The following is a 16394-nucleotide window of genomic DNA, read 5'->3' as shown; positions in this document are numbered from 1 at the left end:
TTCCTGTGCTCCTGTCCTACCACTATGTCTAAGGCAGAGGCTTAAAAAAAAGCTGTTTTTTTCTTTCTGTGTAGCACCCTCATTCTTTGCTCTAAATTTGTTAATTAAATGGCCATACATTTATTAACCTGGAACTAGTACCTCCATTGATTAGAAAACAGAACTATGGTTTTGTTTTAGTGAATTTCTTCTTTCCTCCCAGACTGCAGTTCAAAGTGCTACAACGATGATAAATATTCCACACGTTCTAATTCTTGCAGAATGTGTCCCCTGCCATCTTAGTGAAAAGAGTGAAGAAAATAAATGTATTTAGCTGAGAGCGAGTCTTACTAACAGTTTATTCTTATCTGTCCCTGTAGTTCCCCTTTTGTTCTAACCATTTAAAACAGCCACAGGTTGGAAACCAAGCTAATGAGTAGAGCTGGAGAGGCTTACTTTATAACACTGTGCTGCTGTTTCAGCAGCCGATTTCTCCAGTGTGACCTGGAAGCATGGAGTAATTTTCTTCCTTTATAGCACTATAACTCTGGAGTTACAGCTCTGAAATGCAAGTCCTGAACCCAGGAATTCTTTTCTGCTTCGTATTTGGAAACATAGTCAAAATAAAATTAAGCAAAAAACAAACAAGCTAACAAACAAATGAAACCTTAATAGCACACAGAAAGAGCTAAAGGCCTCTTTGGAAAGCTGGAGGAAGATGGGGGACAAAGGGAAGAACAACTGCAAACCTGGCCCAAAACTGTGAGACACCAGTTTTCCATGTCTGTTTTGCAGTATTTATAGACAATGTATTTGTAGCATCTGAGTGTATATATATGTACATATTTATATGTATAAACTTATACGTGTTAGTCACATCTTCTGTGGTCTAGGACTAGAAGGTACCCCTGGGGTCACCGCACCAACAATATTTCATATAATTCCTTTTCAGAAGAGAACATAAAGCAAACATAAGGACTGTAAGAAAGGAATTGCCAGTTGTTGTAACAAATATGTATTATTCCAGTAACTTAACTATAAAACACTACTTCTTAAAGTTTCAGTATCTATTTATATCAAGGCAATCCAAAGTTATAGATATCAGTAATAATTCTTACTGCATGTATATACTTATTTTTCTTCCTTTAAGTTTCTCTAATAATTTAAGTCATGAAATCATAGCGAGTCTAGAAACAAAAGTGTTAATGCTAAGGGATCTTTTGGGGATAGAAAAACTCTAGGAGATAGTACAGGGCTACAGATACTGTCTATTTCCTTTGATAGAAAAAATAACAATAGCTAAGTGACATTGCTTGGGTGCTCAAAGTCATCAGCAGTCTATTGGATTACTTTTGTTTCCACAGGCTTAAACAACAATGTGGTTTATAATATATAATCTTTAAGGTATCTGAGGAGGAAAATGAAATTTATGGGGGGATCTAGAAGAAGACATATTCACATACTAAATATGGAGCTGAGAGTCAAATCCCAGTTCTGCTCCTTTTTTCCATGGACTTCAGAATGATATGTGGACAGCTGCAAAATGGTTAAGATTTTTGCCAGTATTTAGAATAGGAATTAGTTTCCAGTTGCATTCTTTTTTCTCTTTCTTTCTTTTTCTCTCTTTCTCTTTTTCTTTTTTTTATTTTCTCTTTTTTTTTCTTTTTGTCATCTTAACAGTAAGAAAACCAAGGAGAGCTGAATCCCAAATTGCTTCTTTTAATGTCCAGTTATTAATGTTGTTGCCTTCTCAGAATTTCCATTGTGTTGGATTTCTTTTTTTTTTCTTTTCCTCTCACTGTGCATCCTACCGTTTTCAGTTGCCACTGAAGCATTCTGTTCACAGTTCTAACTTCTATCCTTCAGAAAACTCCCTTCACATTATAATTTGATTGTAGTTAATAACAGCACATCACTGACATTTCCTTAACAGCAATGTCTTGAGTCATCACATAAAAAAACCCAGTGACTGTGTGAAAATCCTGGATACCTCCTCCTTTCAGATACAATAAGCATAAACACTGGTCATGCACTGACACATTTCATATAAATTATTAAACTTTCATAGCTCTTACCTTTCTGTTTTTAGAGCATAGTGTTTGTGAGCTTTGGAACCAAGGGCCTGGAATTTGTTTTTACAGTTGAGATTTAGAAAATGAAAAAGCCACACTTACTTGCTCACTGTGCCCTCTAGAAACAGAATATAAACCATTTTTCTGAGCTGGAAGTGGGTTTCATGTTCTGATATGCACTTGGATATTTATTTTATATATATATATAAAATTATATATAATATATTTCATATACATATAATAATATTTTTGTAATACATAATTCTATATGCTTCAGCACACAACATTAACCAATTGGCCTAAATTAGCTGTAGTCCTGTCCAAAGCTGCTGGAGTTGTAATTCAATTCTTACTGAAATCAATGGAAATGTCTTCATTGATTCAGATTTAGTTATTTTAAATGAAACTATAATCCTGTCCATGCTCATTTGCAGATGTTTACCCAGACATTTCCTTAACATAGTTTTGTGGGGTCTTATATTTCTTATGTTTTGATTTTGGGTGTAAATGTTGTTTTCTTTGGTTTTGATTAATTTTTTTGTGTGTGTCAGAATTGTGCAAGTTTCTTACTAATCTCACCTTCCTAATGATAAACATTGGAAGGAGATCAAAACAGTACTGTATCTTTTGAAATGTATGGTTTGCCTTGATAGCAGCATATCGGAGAATGTCAAAATATAAAAAATTACAACTCTGTTCTTTTGTACATCAAACAACTTACTGTGAAATAAATAGCTAAAAGGAATTTAAATAAAATTCTTCAATGCAGCAGTTAAGACAGAAAGTATCGAGAGGAAGGGGAATCCATTCTGACTGGTAGAATCCTCCTTAATGAAAATTGCTGATTCACATTCAGTGAGCAGACAGCTGTGAAGATTTAAGACATTAAATCTCACCAGCTGTTAATCACTTTCCAGCTGGCACTCATTGCCTGTGGATTAGATAGAGCTGGCAAAATGTAGTATATGCTTAGGCTTCAGAGACTCACAGTCTGACTTTTTCAGGCAAATCCACCATTGTCAGTGGTTTGAATGAATATTCAGTACGTAGATGAGTATACCTTCTAATCTGTTGGGAGAAATCAGCACTAGCAAAAGAGCAGGGCAGATAAGCAGGGCTCGGTAGTGTCTTAAAGTGCTGCAGCAACATCAGTTGAAACTCATTTCTGAATTGTTTGGGGTTTTGGGGTTTTTTGTTTGTTTGTTTTGGGTTGGTTTTTTTTTTAAATGAGAGTGACTACATCTAAACTGGGGAGCCTGGGGCTGCAATCCCAAGACTGGTGGTGTTCTGCCATCTCCGCTCTGATACTGGGGATGACACCCGAGTACACATTATTTTTCACTTCCACTCTTGCTATAAATAGGTAGAAAAATCAATGCTGGATACTAGAAGGGAACTTCTGTGCTCTTTGGTTATTTAATTTATTTTGGGCTTAAAATTCAACACAAACACTCGGTGGAGACTTTTACTTACTACTTTTTTATTTGATTCCATAATTCTTAGTTTTCTTAAGAAGCAGAAGAGATAGGGCAACGGCCGCAAAAAAGAGGGTCATTTTGAGTATTGGGTCTCAAATGAGAGACAGCCATACACTGAAGAAAAGGTAAGAAGATGGTCAAAGGGTATTTCAAAAGGAAGTGCCAAAATCTACAGCTGTTGCAAACCTGTAGTTCATTCAAACTCTTTCCATGAAGCTGTGCCTCTTGCTAGCTGGTAATCTGTTTCCTTTCACAGACTGACTTCACCTACAGAGTGAGCTTAATGTTCATGTTAATTAACAAACTGTACTAGGAGATGTCCATAATATTTGTTCTGCATCCTTCCTAAATTCATTGAGGCTTTTAATATAGCCCTACAGTGTAGAAGAATAGAAGATACACTTTCCAAAAGCACCAAACAGGATCTTAAGCCAAAGGTCAGTTTTTTTCAAATTACTTACTCATATCAGAAATACCCAAGCCCAAAAAGCAAGCATCAGTGAGTGTCGGGTCATGACAGTGAAAGCAAGGTGGCAAGCAGGATCTTTTTCAAACTGCTATAAGCAGAAATAGAACAACTAAGAAAGGTGTTAAATTGTTCTGCCTTCAAATGGGAGTTTTGGTAGAAGTTTTAATAAAACAAGTTTACTATGAGACACTCAATTTCTTCTTTAGGCATTGACTCTTCAAGAGCAAATTGAAGATTCCTGTTACAAAGGAGAATATACAGAGAAGGCTACATTACAGGGAAATAGATAGAGCACATAGCCTTTCTGACCTGCTCTGCCGTCCTACTAACATCAGAAGGTCCAAGGATACTTGAAAATGATGTTATAAGTGATAAACATTCAACCTGCATCACTGAGTATTCTAAAACTATAGTTCCTGTCTTGGGCTGCTCATTTGCTAGTTGCTTCAGAAAATACGAGTCAGTAGCAAACACCAGTCACTTGCTAAAAAGCATCTCGAATGGGATAGGAACAAATTGTAAAAATGAGGACAAAACAGGGACCTAAATTTTAACAACTATTGTCTCTGTTTTTTTGTATCTGTGACACCTGATCTGCAGTTTGGGAACTTTGCTGTGATGACAAAAGTCCGCCCATGATGTGGAAGAGTTCAGAGTTTTTCTTGTGTTCTCTGCTGAGAGAACTGGCAGCTGGCCACACTGCTCACTTACTGTAAAGTGCCAAGACAGAAAGCTGAAATTATGCCAGTTCCTGGTTTTGTTTTATGGGTTTTATTTTTCCCTGCAAGTCCTGTGCTATGCTCATTTTCAGCTATCTTTTGTATTGTATTAAAAATACACTGGAGTTATGGATATTATTCTAAACACCTGCTTCTGAGCACCAGATTTCAGTATAGTCATGCTCTATGTAGAAAAGATGCAAATCATTTTACAAACTGGGAAACTGTCCCCAATTCAGTGTCGAACCTGCTCTTCTCTATTCCCTGAGACTTGTTCTGTGTTGCACACTTGCTAGAGCAAGTCTTCCTTCAAAGGAATCCCTTTACTCAGGCCTAACAAAACCTACCTACAGTGCAGAGAAAAGTCAGCTGCACTGCAGGCTAGTTCATGAGACTGTCAATAACGACAGAGAAAGAAGATTAAGTTGGGCTGAGGTTTCTGTTTCTACTGAATGAGAACAAACATATGTTCTCTTGTACTCTGTGAGGAAATTAAATTGTATTTAAAATGTGCCATCTTTATGCTCCTTGGCTTGCTTCAAAGTGAGGTTTTCAAGCACAGAATGATTCAGTACCTTCCTATTACTGCAGGCCAAGTAGAAAACTCTCGGTTTCAGAGGGTTTGCCCCTGGTTTTTTATGCTGCTTCTCTGAAAATAACGCTGGTCTGCTTTCAAACAACTGCATGTGCTGATACTAGTTCAGGTAAATATTGAAGTACTATAAAGGAAAATATACATTCTTTATATATACTATATATTGGCCCTTTGTGGAAGTTGTGGCAAGGTAGAGAGAGACTTAGTATTTTGGGGGTCAAATTGCAGGAATAGTTTTTCAGAGCTTTATTGAGAATTGCTTCTCCAACCACTACTGCCTTAAGAATTTTTTAGAAGTGTTCATACTTTTGATATAGTACTCTATCAAGGGATTGTAGAAGTGGAATGTATGAAATAGGGATTTCAAACAACGTCACTTCATCTTTCAAATCTAGTTTTTGCAGAGGTTACAATGCCTATAACCAGTCTGTATCTTACTGATGTGATTGCTAGCTTTGATAGAGTGGTGTCAGGGGATAATTTTTTTTTTTAAAAAAATACCGTAAATAACAACTGGAGCTACAAATGGATCCAGGCATTGTGATACTTAGTGTTGCACTGTCAAATTCCTATTTGCCTCCACAAACCAAAATGTTAGCAGTTCTGTTTCTGATATGGGGACAGCTGTGCCTCACAGTAAATAGTATGGTGAGTAGGAGATGTCTCAGCTAAACAGCAGCACGTGGCAATGATGTCAAATCCTGCCTATCACTAGGATTTAGTGTCAAAATTTTCTGTGTCCATCCAGGTTTCACAAGCCTTCCCCTCTCAAAAAGGAAGAGGCCTGATTATAACACAAGAGGCAGTAGACAGATAGGAAATAAATAGGAAAATTCAGGCTGAAGGGGGCCTCAGCAGGCCATCTGGTCCAAGACAAAGACAGTATAACCTTTCTGCACAGCCTCATCCAATCCTTGACTGTCTGTGTGGTGAGAAAGCTTTTTCTTACGTCCAGTCTGAGCCTCTCTTGCTTTAGCTTGTGCCCACTGCCTCTTGTCTTCCCACCATGCACTGCTGTGAAGAGTCTGGCTCCATCTTTTTGATAACCTCCTCATCAGTATTGGAGAGTTGCTCTTAAGTTCCCCAAATCCTATCTCCTTGAGGGCAACCAAGTCCAATTCCCTCAGCCTCTCATTATAGGAGGACGTGCTTCAGATCCTGACCATGTTGGTTGGCCCCTTGCTTAACTCGCTCCCATTTTGAATGTCTTTCCTGTACTGCAGAGCCCCAAACCAGAGGCATTATTCTAGAAGTGGTCTAATGAATGGTGAGTAGAGGTGAATAATCACTTCCTTCAATCTCCTGGCTTTGCTCCTGTCAGTACAGCCCAGGATTCTGTCGTCTTCTGCTGCCAGGGCATGCTGCTGGCCCCTGTTCAGCTTGCTGTTCAACTGAACAGCCAGGGCCTTTTCTGCAGAGCTGCTCCCCAGCCAGTTGGTCCCCAGCCTGTATGTTTCAGGGGCTTCTTCCTTCCTCGATGGAGGACTTCACGTTTTTAATTAATGAATTTTGTAAGGTTCCTAAGGCTCATTCTTTCAGCCTATTTAGCTTCCTATGAATGATAATCCTGCCCTTGAGCATGTCAGCAGGTTTTCCCCTATTTGGTGTCATCTGCAAACCTGACGAGAGCGTACCCCATCACTTCTCCCATATCTTGACAAAGATGTTAAACAGAACAGATGTTAACACAGATCCCTGAGGAGCTCTGCTTGTAATGGGCCTCCAGGTAGAATATGACCTGTTAACCACAATCGTAGCCTGATCATCCAAACAGCTTTTTATTAATCTAATTGTCCACCCATCCAGTCCGTGTTGTCCCAACTAGGAAACAGGACTACTGTGGGTGACAGTGTTGAAAGCCTTGCTAAAGTCAAGTCAAATGACATCTACTGCTCTTCTCTTGTCCATTAAATACTTATTAAGTATACAAAATTATAATGATTTTACAGAATTAGAATTTTATTGTTTGTAATTATGAATATTTCTTGTTTGTAATTATAAATATTTTAATCAATCACTGACAGCTCCTGACAGGCAGTTTTTAGCTATGCTTATCAGTGGGCACTAACCAAGAAAAGGGAAAAAATGGTCAAAAATAAAAAAGGCAGTCATTTCATAGATGATAGTTTAGAATATTATGAACCATAGCATGACTAATACTGGCACAAAGCTCACACTTAGGACTTGATTTGAGACAGTTTAAGAGGCAGGAAGGTCTATTTTGAGAAAAACTTAGTTTTTTACTCTATCATCTGTTCATAGAAATGCTACTCTTACGTAAATGAATTGAAGATCAATGAGCTGAACAAGAGGATGATGTTCAGTCAGTGGTATAGGGATCAGGCCAGTGACTTGGATTCTGGTCCCTGCTTCAAGGACTGATTAAACAGCTGTTGAATATAATGCAATACTCAGTTTTGGTGAGCTGTGCAATAGACGTTTGAGTTGTACAGTACTGGCAAATAATGGTATTTCTGGGTCTGCAGTGAAGGCAGAATTTTGACAGAATATTACTATCAAAAAGCAAAAGAATAGTTGCCTGCATGAGACAAAGTTTGAGGGTCATATTCTTGGAATTATGGATTTAAATTAAGCCTAAATTATTTTTTTTTTTGGTCTAGACCAAAGGCTTTTTGGTCTAGAGCCAAAGTTAAATCCTGAAGCTGTCATTCCCTTGGACTTTTCCCAGGGATGGGAAAAAGCAGAACATTGGCAAGAAATTGTGATGAGGAACCTGGATCTACAGGAGCTGTGTAATTGCATATTGTCTTGTGGTACCTACAGAAGGTTAAGCTGTATAATGAGAATATAGGCAGAAACTCTGTTGTCTTGTGTTTTGAAAGAAAGATGGCAGGATAGAAATGGGACACCGAAAAGCCTTGCCTAACACTCGTGTTGGATTTCCAGTATTTTCCAATGTTGACCTTAAGCACGCCTTTGAGCACTGATATCTGTTCTCTTTTTCCACACTGAGTTTTGATCAGATAACAGCTCTGCTTGCATTGTCTAACACAATATATTACAAATTAAAAACAAGCTACCTTGTCATGTGGCCTTATGGCTACTTAATGTTCAATTTTAATTTGTGAATTTCCATTCCTTCCTAGCTTTAATACAATCTTCACACTGAAGTGTAAAGCCCTCTGACTGTTCTTTTCTCTGGTTAACTACTTCACAGTTCTTAAATGTGCAACTATGAAACAGAGAACCATTGTAAGCTCCTATCAGCAATTAATCAACTTATACACAACAACAAGCCATAGTTGTTGCAATTCCATAGCAAAGTACCTTCAAAATCTTTATTTTAATAAGAGTATAGGAATCAGTTTGTGTTCAGGATATATAAGCATAAATTCATTTAGTATCAATGATTGTATAGGAAATAGAGGATAGCTTAACTGTTTTAAAATTCAGGATGTTGTTAAATAGAGGAAAAGGAAAGTTCCCTCCTCTCTTTGGAGTTTTTATTTTATGAAGTGGGAGGACAACAGTGTAAATACAGATTTGATTTTACACAGACTTTCTAGTCAGGTGCTTATGTTAAACTGAATTGCATTTAATAACTTCAGGTATATAAAGGAATTTAAAATTTAAATGAGAAATTAATTTAACAGGCCACCAGAGGCCATAAGAAGTGCAAAGGTTAATGGCATAAGAAACAAAGGTCTTCACATCCTGATTAAACCAAATCCTCTCCCAGTCTGTTTCCTGTTCTCCATGGGCATCATCACTTTTACTGTGATCTGCCAAGGTTACTCTTTTTGTTCTTTATTACCCTTTGTGATAAAAATATTGCACTATTCTTGTATACGCAAAGCTTCTGATAAATGCTCTATGGTTGTTTGGTGCACAAGGAATAGAGAATTAAGGTTTCAGTCCTAAAGTTGCAGATACTGACAACTGGCAATTTTACCAAAGGTTATTGGCTGATATGCTACTATTACCTTTAGTACGGATCATGCATGCTAATGTCATAATCCATTATAAAAATCTTTAAAAGGAGAGGTGTGTTGTATTATTTTACCACTGTAAATCTCAAAACATGAAGACTTGCTCTGCACTTCCTGATCCCAGTTTGAGTGGGATGATTTTTTTTCTCTACATCCAGTTTGATGACAAACTGTAACCTGTGTATAATAATAGTAGGTTTTACACCATACTCTCCTCATCCCATTGCAATACATTGATAATATGATCTATTACTACTTCTTCCACTATTGCTTATTTTCAAGTCCTAATTCAGTTGTTCAGTGTATTCTTTTAGAGAGGAATTAAAGTCCAAAATATCTGAAGCAAATTATAGTGGACTCATATCACAAGTGGTCAGGAATCATGAATAAAAAGCCATAATACAATTGGTAACAGCAGGCTAAGCACACTGGATAATTCAAACTTGTTTTTTTAAATCAACATGTTCTTGAGGAGGTTTTGCTTGACTGCAAAAGCAGGGAGATTAGCCTACGTGGTAAGAGAAGGATTTATTTGACTATGTGAAATTCTTTATTGGCATTCTTACATGAATGAAGACTGGATAACATAAGTAATGTAATGATGTATTCTGAGCCAGCTTCTTCTTGCTTGTCTCCTATAATTCATTAAATAATGTAATAAATAAATGTAAAAATCTGAAGGCATCTGCTTTATGTTTTAAGAACAAAAAGTTTCCAAACTCTAGTCAAAAAGCGGTGGAAACTAAGGATACTTTTGTGAAATAATAATTAGCTTTTGTAGAGCACTTTCTGACAAAGAATTTACAATTTCCCAGGAGAGATTGAGTCAGGGAAATGAAGCATGTCAGAATTCTCAATCATGGAATGACAAATTCAAAACATCTATTAGCATGTAATAGATGAGAGTAGGACTGCAGATGATTGTAAATACATTGGTAAGTTGTTAAAATGATCTTTTAACTATATAGACTTGGCTATTCAAGGGTATTTTATTAATCCTTTATAAACCAGGAATGAAATGGATCCTTCTTTACTACTTCTTCAAGGTTTTCCAGTTCTTTAAAGTATCCTTTGGTTTCTGTAGTGCCTATTGGTAATCCTTTCATCTGCCTGAGAGAAAATCTGAATGCTGATAAGTGTTCATGTGCTAGAGAGCCACATGTTTTGGGAGACACCTCAAAATAAAGGGTTGTGTGTTTTGTGCTTTTGAAAGCCTTTCTAAATTAGTTTCTCATGCAGTGATGAATGAACATGTTCTCAGTGTTTTTCTGCATTAAAAAAGTCAGTTGTCAGTTTTTCATGCTCTTATGTATTAAGCATATAGAGACAGGTACAAAACACAGTATATTAAGTGTTTCCACAAGATGCAAGTGAGAGAAATAGAAAGAGGATTACTTTTCTTATTGGAGCAAAGCATCCTTAGTGTCTGCAGCTACTTGACCCAAAAGAAAGGATTTGAGATTACTTTCCTACCCACCCTCCCCTCCAAGGTTTGCAGACTCTTTAACGGTGTTTTTTGATGTTGCAGTAACGTGTTCTTCCAGATTTCTTTCTAGAGGTCATCCCTCTGTCTCTCTAGTTTTATTTGAGCTTATTGCAGTTCTCCATGACAGAAAGCCTTCCTTTTGTACTGTTTGTACAGCACATTGCACAGTGGCATCTGGTCTTCAAGGAGGATTCCTAGGCACATGGTAATATGAATAAGGAAAAATAACCGGGAGTAAAGCTGTTTGAAGTGAATAAAGATAGTTGCCACTGCGCAGTTGCTGATATCTTTGCCAGTATCCTGGGATAAGACCTAAGGACTCGTCCTCGGCAAACAGGTGATAAAAGGTAGCAGGCATTAGTCCACAAAGGCATGAAGTCAGTAGCACATACAACTAGGAAGACATCTATGAAATGCTGCTTGTAATTGCAAACAGATCTTTGAAAGGTTATTTCAAGGCTTTCAGAAGAGGAAGAAGATATACTGGGATGACAGGTGTAACAGATGCTTGTTGCAAGTACAAACCAGGGCAGCACTGAACATGTGTAAGAAAGCTCCACTGGCATAAATCATTTCCCACCATACCTCTGTATCACTTCACCTTCCTCATACTACTCTGTTCTTTCACACAACATATTACTTCATCTAAGTCAGAACAAGTCAGGAGAGAGAATTTACTCCAGAATCGAAAAGACAGATTTGTTCTACCAGATTCGCCACGTGGAAAAATTTGCAGTTTTCTTTGATAACAAATAATACATAGAGCAACAAAAAATCTGCCAACCATGGCAGAGACAGTAAGTTATTACTAACATGGGCAGTTTATCAGTGACAAATTGTGAAGAGAATTAAACACAACTACTGTGGCCCACCATATGTGAACTCAAAACTTGATAGACATCTAAACCCCACCTAATCTATAAAGATTGAAAGCATGTATTAAAAACAGCAACAATAAAAAATTATTAATTTCAGGCCTTATTCTAATGCAAGGCAGAAGAGAGAATGAACCAGAATGGACCAGGTGCAAACAGCTCAGGGGTATCACTCCTGTATTTTGTATAAATATTTCACAGTGCTTGTCAGTGCCTCATTTTATGTCATTAGAGCTATGCTTTCTTTGCATATAATGAGGAGTTATGGATACCAGATAAAATGTTTGTGGGAAGGAAGCTTATGAAATGAGAAGAGCAGAAGACATTTTTCATAAAGAATTCCATTCCTAAAGAACATACTTAGCTCAGGGGATGGGAATGGCTAAACGGTTAAATGTGGGGAAACAGCTGTGTTGATAGCGTGCTGTTCAGACAAAAATCTTTATTTCACAAAACACTTGCTCATGAAAGTAAAGTACAGCTTCTGTACGAGTGCTAGGAAACCTGCACCAGGATTAAGGTAGCACATACAAAATCTTGCCCCATAGCATCAATAATAAAAATGTAAATGTATAAATATGTTGAATATTCGTTGTACTTCACAGATAACATGCACTGAATGCTATTTGTTGTACTCAGGTGCAAATTCTCTTAGTTATAATTGTTCCATAACAGTTATGACTGGAACAGAGAGTACTGGGAAATGTAGGTCATGACCATAAGGAATATCTCATCAAACATGAAAGAGAGGACCCAAGCTTAGAGGGAGTGGGAGTAAAGTAGTAAAGGTGCCACAATGAAAGAAATTCTGAAGAATGCTTTGGGAACATTGGTCCCTATTTCTATTTGGCCTTGCTCATCCTCCCTACAGGTGGTAGGAGCCTAATTTGCCTTTACCCATTGCTATCTATCCAGCCAGCTTGAAGCCTGTAATTGTTGTTTCAGTGTACACATATTTGCACATATGTTGCTGCTGAAGATGATTATACTGGATTTTAATAAAATTTCAGTAAGGGGGTACCTCTAATTGCTTATTGTAGAAGAAGGAGCCTGTGATACAGAGGAAAGAAAATAATGTGTATACTGGGATGAAAAGCTGCAGCAGCATCACTTTTTGGTGCTGTGGTCAGTAAGGTTATTTAAAGTCCTAGGAAGAAACCTCTTAAACCTGAAGTCCAGCATTGGCAAGGGTACAAGTGTGAATTTCTTGAATTTGCCTTGCAGCCAGTAGAAGAGTTGTCTGATTATTGGTGTTTAAAACATAGCATTGATATCAGAAGTAGTTGCTGCATCAGACTCCTTTATAGTGAGTCACTAGACAGTTCTTTAAGTTAGAAAGAACTTGAAATTAATACTTACTTTGGCTGTAATGTGTAATGTATTTCTTTCATTCCCAGTACCTGACCAGGCAGTCAGTAATTACACTAATAGTGTTATCTCCATTATTAAAGAATGTCTTATCTAACTAATATTATTAATTTATATGCATCTGGTATAATTTCTGCTTTCAGGACTTTTTATAATCATATATATGGTTTTGTCTTTCCTTTGATTCTTCCTGACTCCTTAGACATAACGTCTTTCTTGGTAGGCAAAATGCCATTTTCGTCTCTAGGCTTAAGTTGTTTCACTGGTTTTTAGCAGCAACGGCAAGTTATAGTTCTAACCAACAATGCGAGTCTGTCCAGTTCTGAACCTCCCACTGATCTCTGCTAGCAAGAGTGAGGCTGTTCTAGTCGTAAAATATCAGTGCATTACATGGTGCTCCCAAAAGTCCACTTTAGGCATATAAGCAAGCAGTGGTTTTCATATAAGCTATTTCAAGTTTTCTTGGAAACTTCATATTTTTGAGGTGCCTTTTTTTTTGAAATGAAGAAACTGTTATTATAGCTTGTTATTAAACCATTATTAAACTATTAAACTAGCTACAAAAAGCTGTTTCCCTTTCCCTTGAGCTTCCATGGATTTTATTGTCTTGGTGATATGTGACACATTTGGGTTTAATGATGATACTTATCATGAACTTGTCACCTCTTGTCCAAGAGTTTTTCCTTTGTAGCTATCCAAGCTTTTTGAGAGCATTTGCTGAAATGTGAGATTGAAATTCAAATTACTTCGATGCCTTTTATAGCCCCTGTAAGTATCAATTATGTTTCTTAATTGTCTTTTTCAGTACTTAGGCATTTCATAGATTGGGAAACAGGTATTTCACCAAGTATGTCTTGTTTATACCGTACAGTTTGTTGAGAGATGGAAAAGTTTCTTTCTTTATAGGAATTTGATTTTATTGAAGTAATTAAAAACATTACTTTTTGATTGAAAAAGCTACACCTAGACATTTCAGTTCTGAAATGCTATCACTGTGTCTCATGGGAATTATAGATCATGCCTCTCATTTGCCTATTCTCCCATAGGGCTGGCTACCCTTTGGGTACCAGGAGACACTGTCACACTGTAGTCCCAAAGCCCTTTCTTTTAAGCTGATTGCTATAAGCAATGCTCATATCCATTAAAAATTCCTCTTATTCAAGCCTATTTCTCTAAATGAGTGAAGCTATGTAGTCAAAACACTATGATATATCTCCATTTCCATGGCAGCCAGCATGGTCTCTGTCTTGACTATTATTTACATATTACTTTTAGAAAAGTGTGTTACAGCTGAGCAAATATTTTCCAAGTTCAACTTCTACAATCAGACTAGTAACATTTTCTTCTTGCAGACTGTGGTTTGAGTGTATTCAACATAGTTCTACAAACTGACTGTATTTATTCCACGTAGAAATTGTTTCTTCTAGTAAAACTCATGTTTTCTAACTGAAAGAATGCACAAACATTTTGGTCTCAACAGTGCAATTCTCTTGCTTTCTGGGCTTTCATTTCTGTGAAGAGTTGTGCTAGTAAATAAGACACTTTATTCAGACTCAAGTAGTCCTTTTCAGAGATCTCAGTGGAAGATGGTTTCAAGGGCCATCAGTGACTCCTCTAAGTCTACTACACTTAGGTGATCCTACAGCAGCAAAGATTAAGGAATCAGGGTTATGCTTCCCAAAGAGCTAGATCAGGATTTTCCTGAATACAGTTATATCTAACTCCGTCTTCAGTAAAGCAGGGATCTTCTCAAATATCACCCAGAAAGGAAGTAAAAGCAAAAATCAGGAAAAAGGAAGGATCAAAATATGGATCACTAAAAACAATAGGGAAGGAGAAGAATCCAAGATCTCATTAAAGTTTCTGATTCTGAATTAAACAATTTTAGAATTATACAGCTAATTGTTGAACAATGAGGTAGGGTTTTGGTGTTATGCACATTTATTTATTGCATGCATAATGTATGCATAGTATGGCACCTTGACTTAAGCAATATATGTAGATATTGGCTGCTTCTTTTGTTGCAAGTGTTGGTCCTGTGAATATTCAAGTTTCCGATCCCATTCCTGGAATTTTCCATTCCTGGAAAATGTAAGTTTATGTATCTGGCAACAAATAAGATTTTTATGGCGGGAATGTCTGAGTATATAATACTCCCTACCCTCAATATTCTGCTAGTTTTAGATCCATGAAAATGAACAAAAGGACTTCTAATTAAAAAGCTTTTATGGATGAACGCAACTTTTCATACTGCTGTATGAAAGAAACATATTTTTCGAGGCAGTATGCCTGCTTGTCATCTTTTCTGGGCTTTTGAATGGACCTAAGGGACCAAATCATAAGTCTTGTGGCATGTACCAATGTTGATCTGAGAACAGTGTGCTATACCTGTTATGATATTTTTTTATTATTTTTTCACACTACTAGCATAATTTCAAAGATCCTGCTGTTATTTGGATGTTCTACATGATAAAGTAGCTAATTTAATTTTTATTGAAAATAAATGATAACAAGGGAGTGAAAATATCAGTAGCAGAAAGTTTTGGATTTGTTTGTTCCAAAACTAAATATGTCAAATGAAATCTGCTTGATTGTGAAGAACCAGTTAGAGCTTTAAATTGAGTATCTCAGAAACTCCTGGTAGTAGGAAAGAATACTACCTGTAGCACTAATATTAATCTGACAAGAGCAATGTTATGCAGTGTGTATTTATATTCACAGCTAAAGAGAACTCAGACTTTAAAGTAGCATTACTGTAATTATTTTCACACCTTGTGTTCACCATCCTTCAATTCTGATATCTCTCGCTGCCTACTTTCTCTTTGAGTTTTAGCTGAAAAACAGTGGCAGATACTGTTTGAGGCATTTCAGAATATTAGTTCTCATAGGCTTTCAAAATATTCTCTCCTGAATTCAAAAGGTCTGAGCACTAGCACCTTCATTTATACATCTTGGGAGAAGCAAGTGTTTAGAAAAAATTGGTAACTTACAAGAACTCATCAGCTAAATTCCTGGCCAATGTGAAGAGAAAGAAAAGTGAGATGTTATTAAGAATCGGAATATGGAGACTTTCATCTGCAATGATTTGTGATAGAAGAGACCCAACCTGTATCTGTGAATTCACACCAGAGACTTAAACACAATGTGTTCACATCCCATCTAAGCACTCTAACAGCATACATGCAGCTTTCAAGTGAGTATCTGTCTTTCACTATGAGAGTTTAGATAAATGTTCATTGTGTAATGAAATATCCACAATTTTCACTGGAGCAGAGGGATGACATTTAGACATAAATGTGCTACACTTAGGGCCATGTGCAAGATCCTGATTCAACTCAGAGTGTGAATTAAAGTTGAATCTTTTTTCTTTAAAAAGAATGACCCAAATTCCATAACATTCCTT

Source organism: Haliaeetus albicilla, chromosome 24 (genome assembly GCF_947461875.1).
Source record: "Haliaeetus albicilla chromosome 24, bHalAlb1.1, whole genome shotgun sequence".
Classification (NCBI taxonomy): Eukaryota; Metazoa; Chordata; class Aves; order Accipitriformes; family Accipitridae; genus Haliaeetus; species Haliaeetus albicilla.
Note: the sequence above shows the minus strand (reverse complement) of the source record.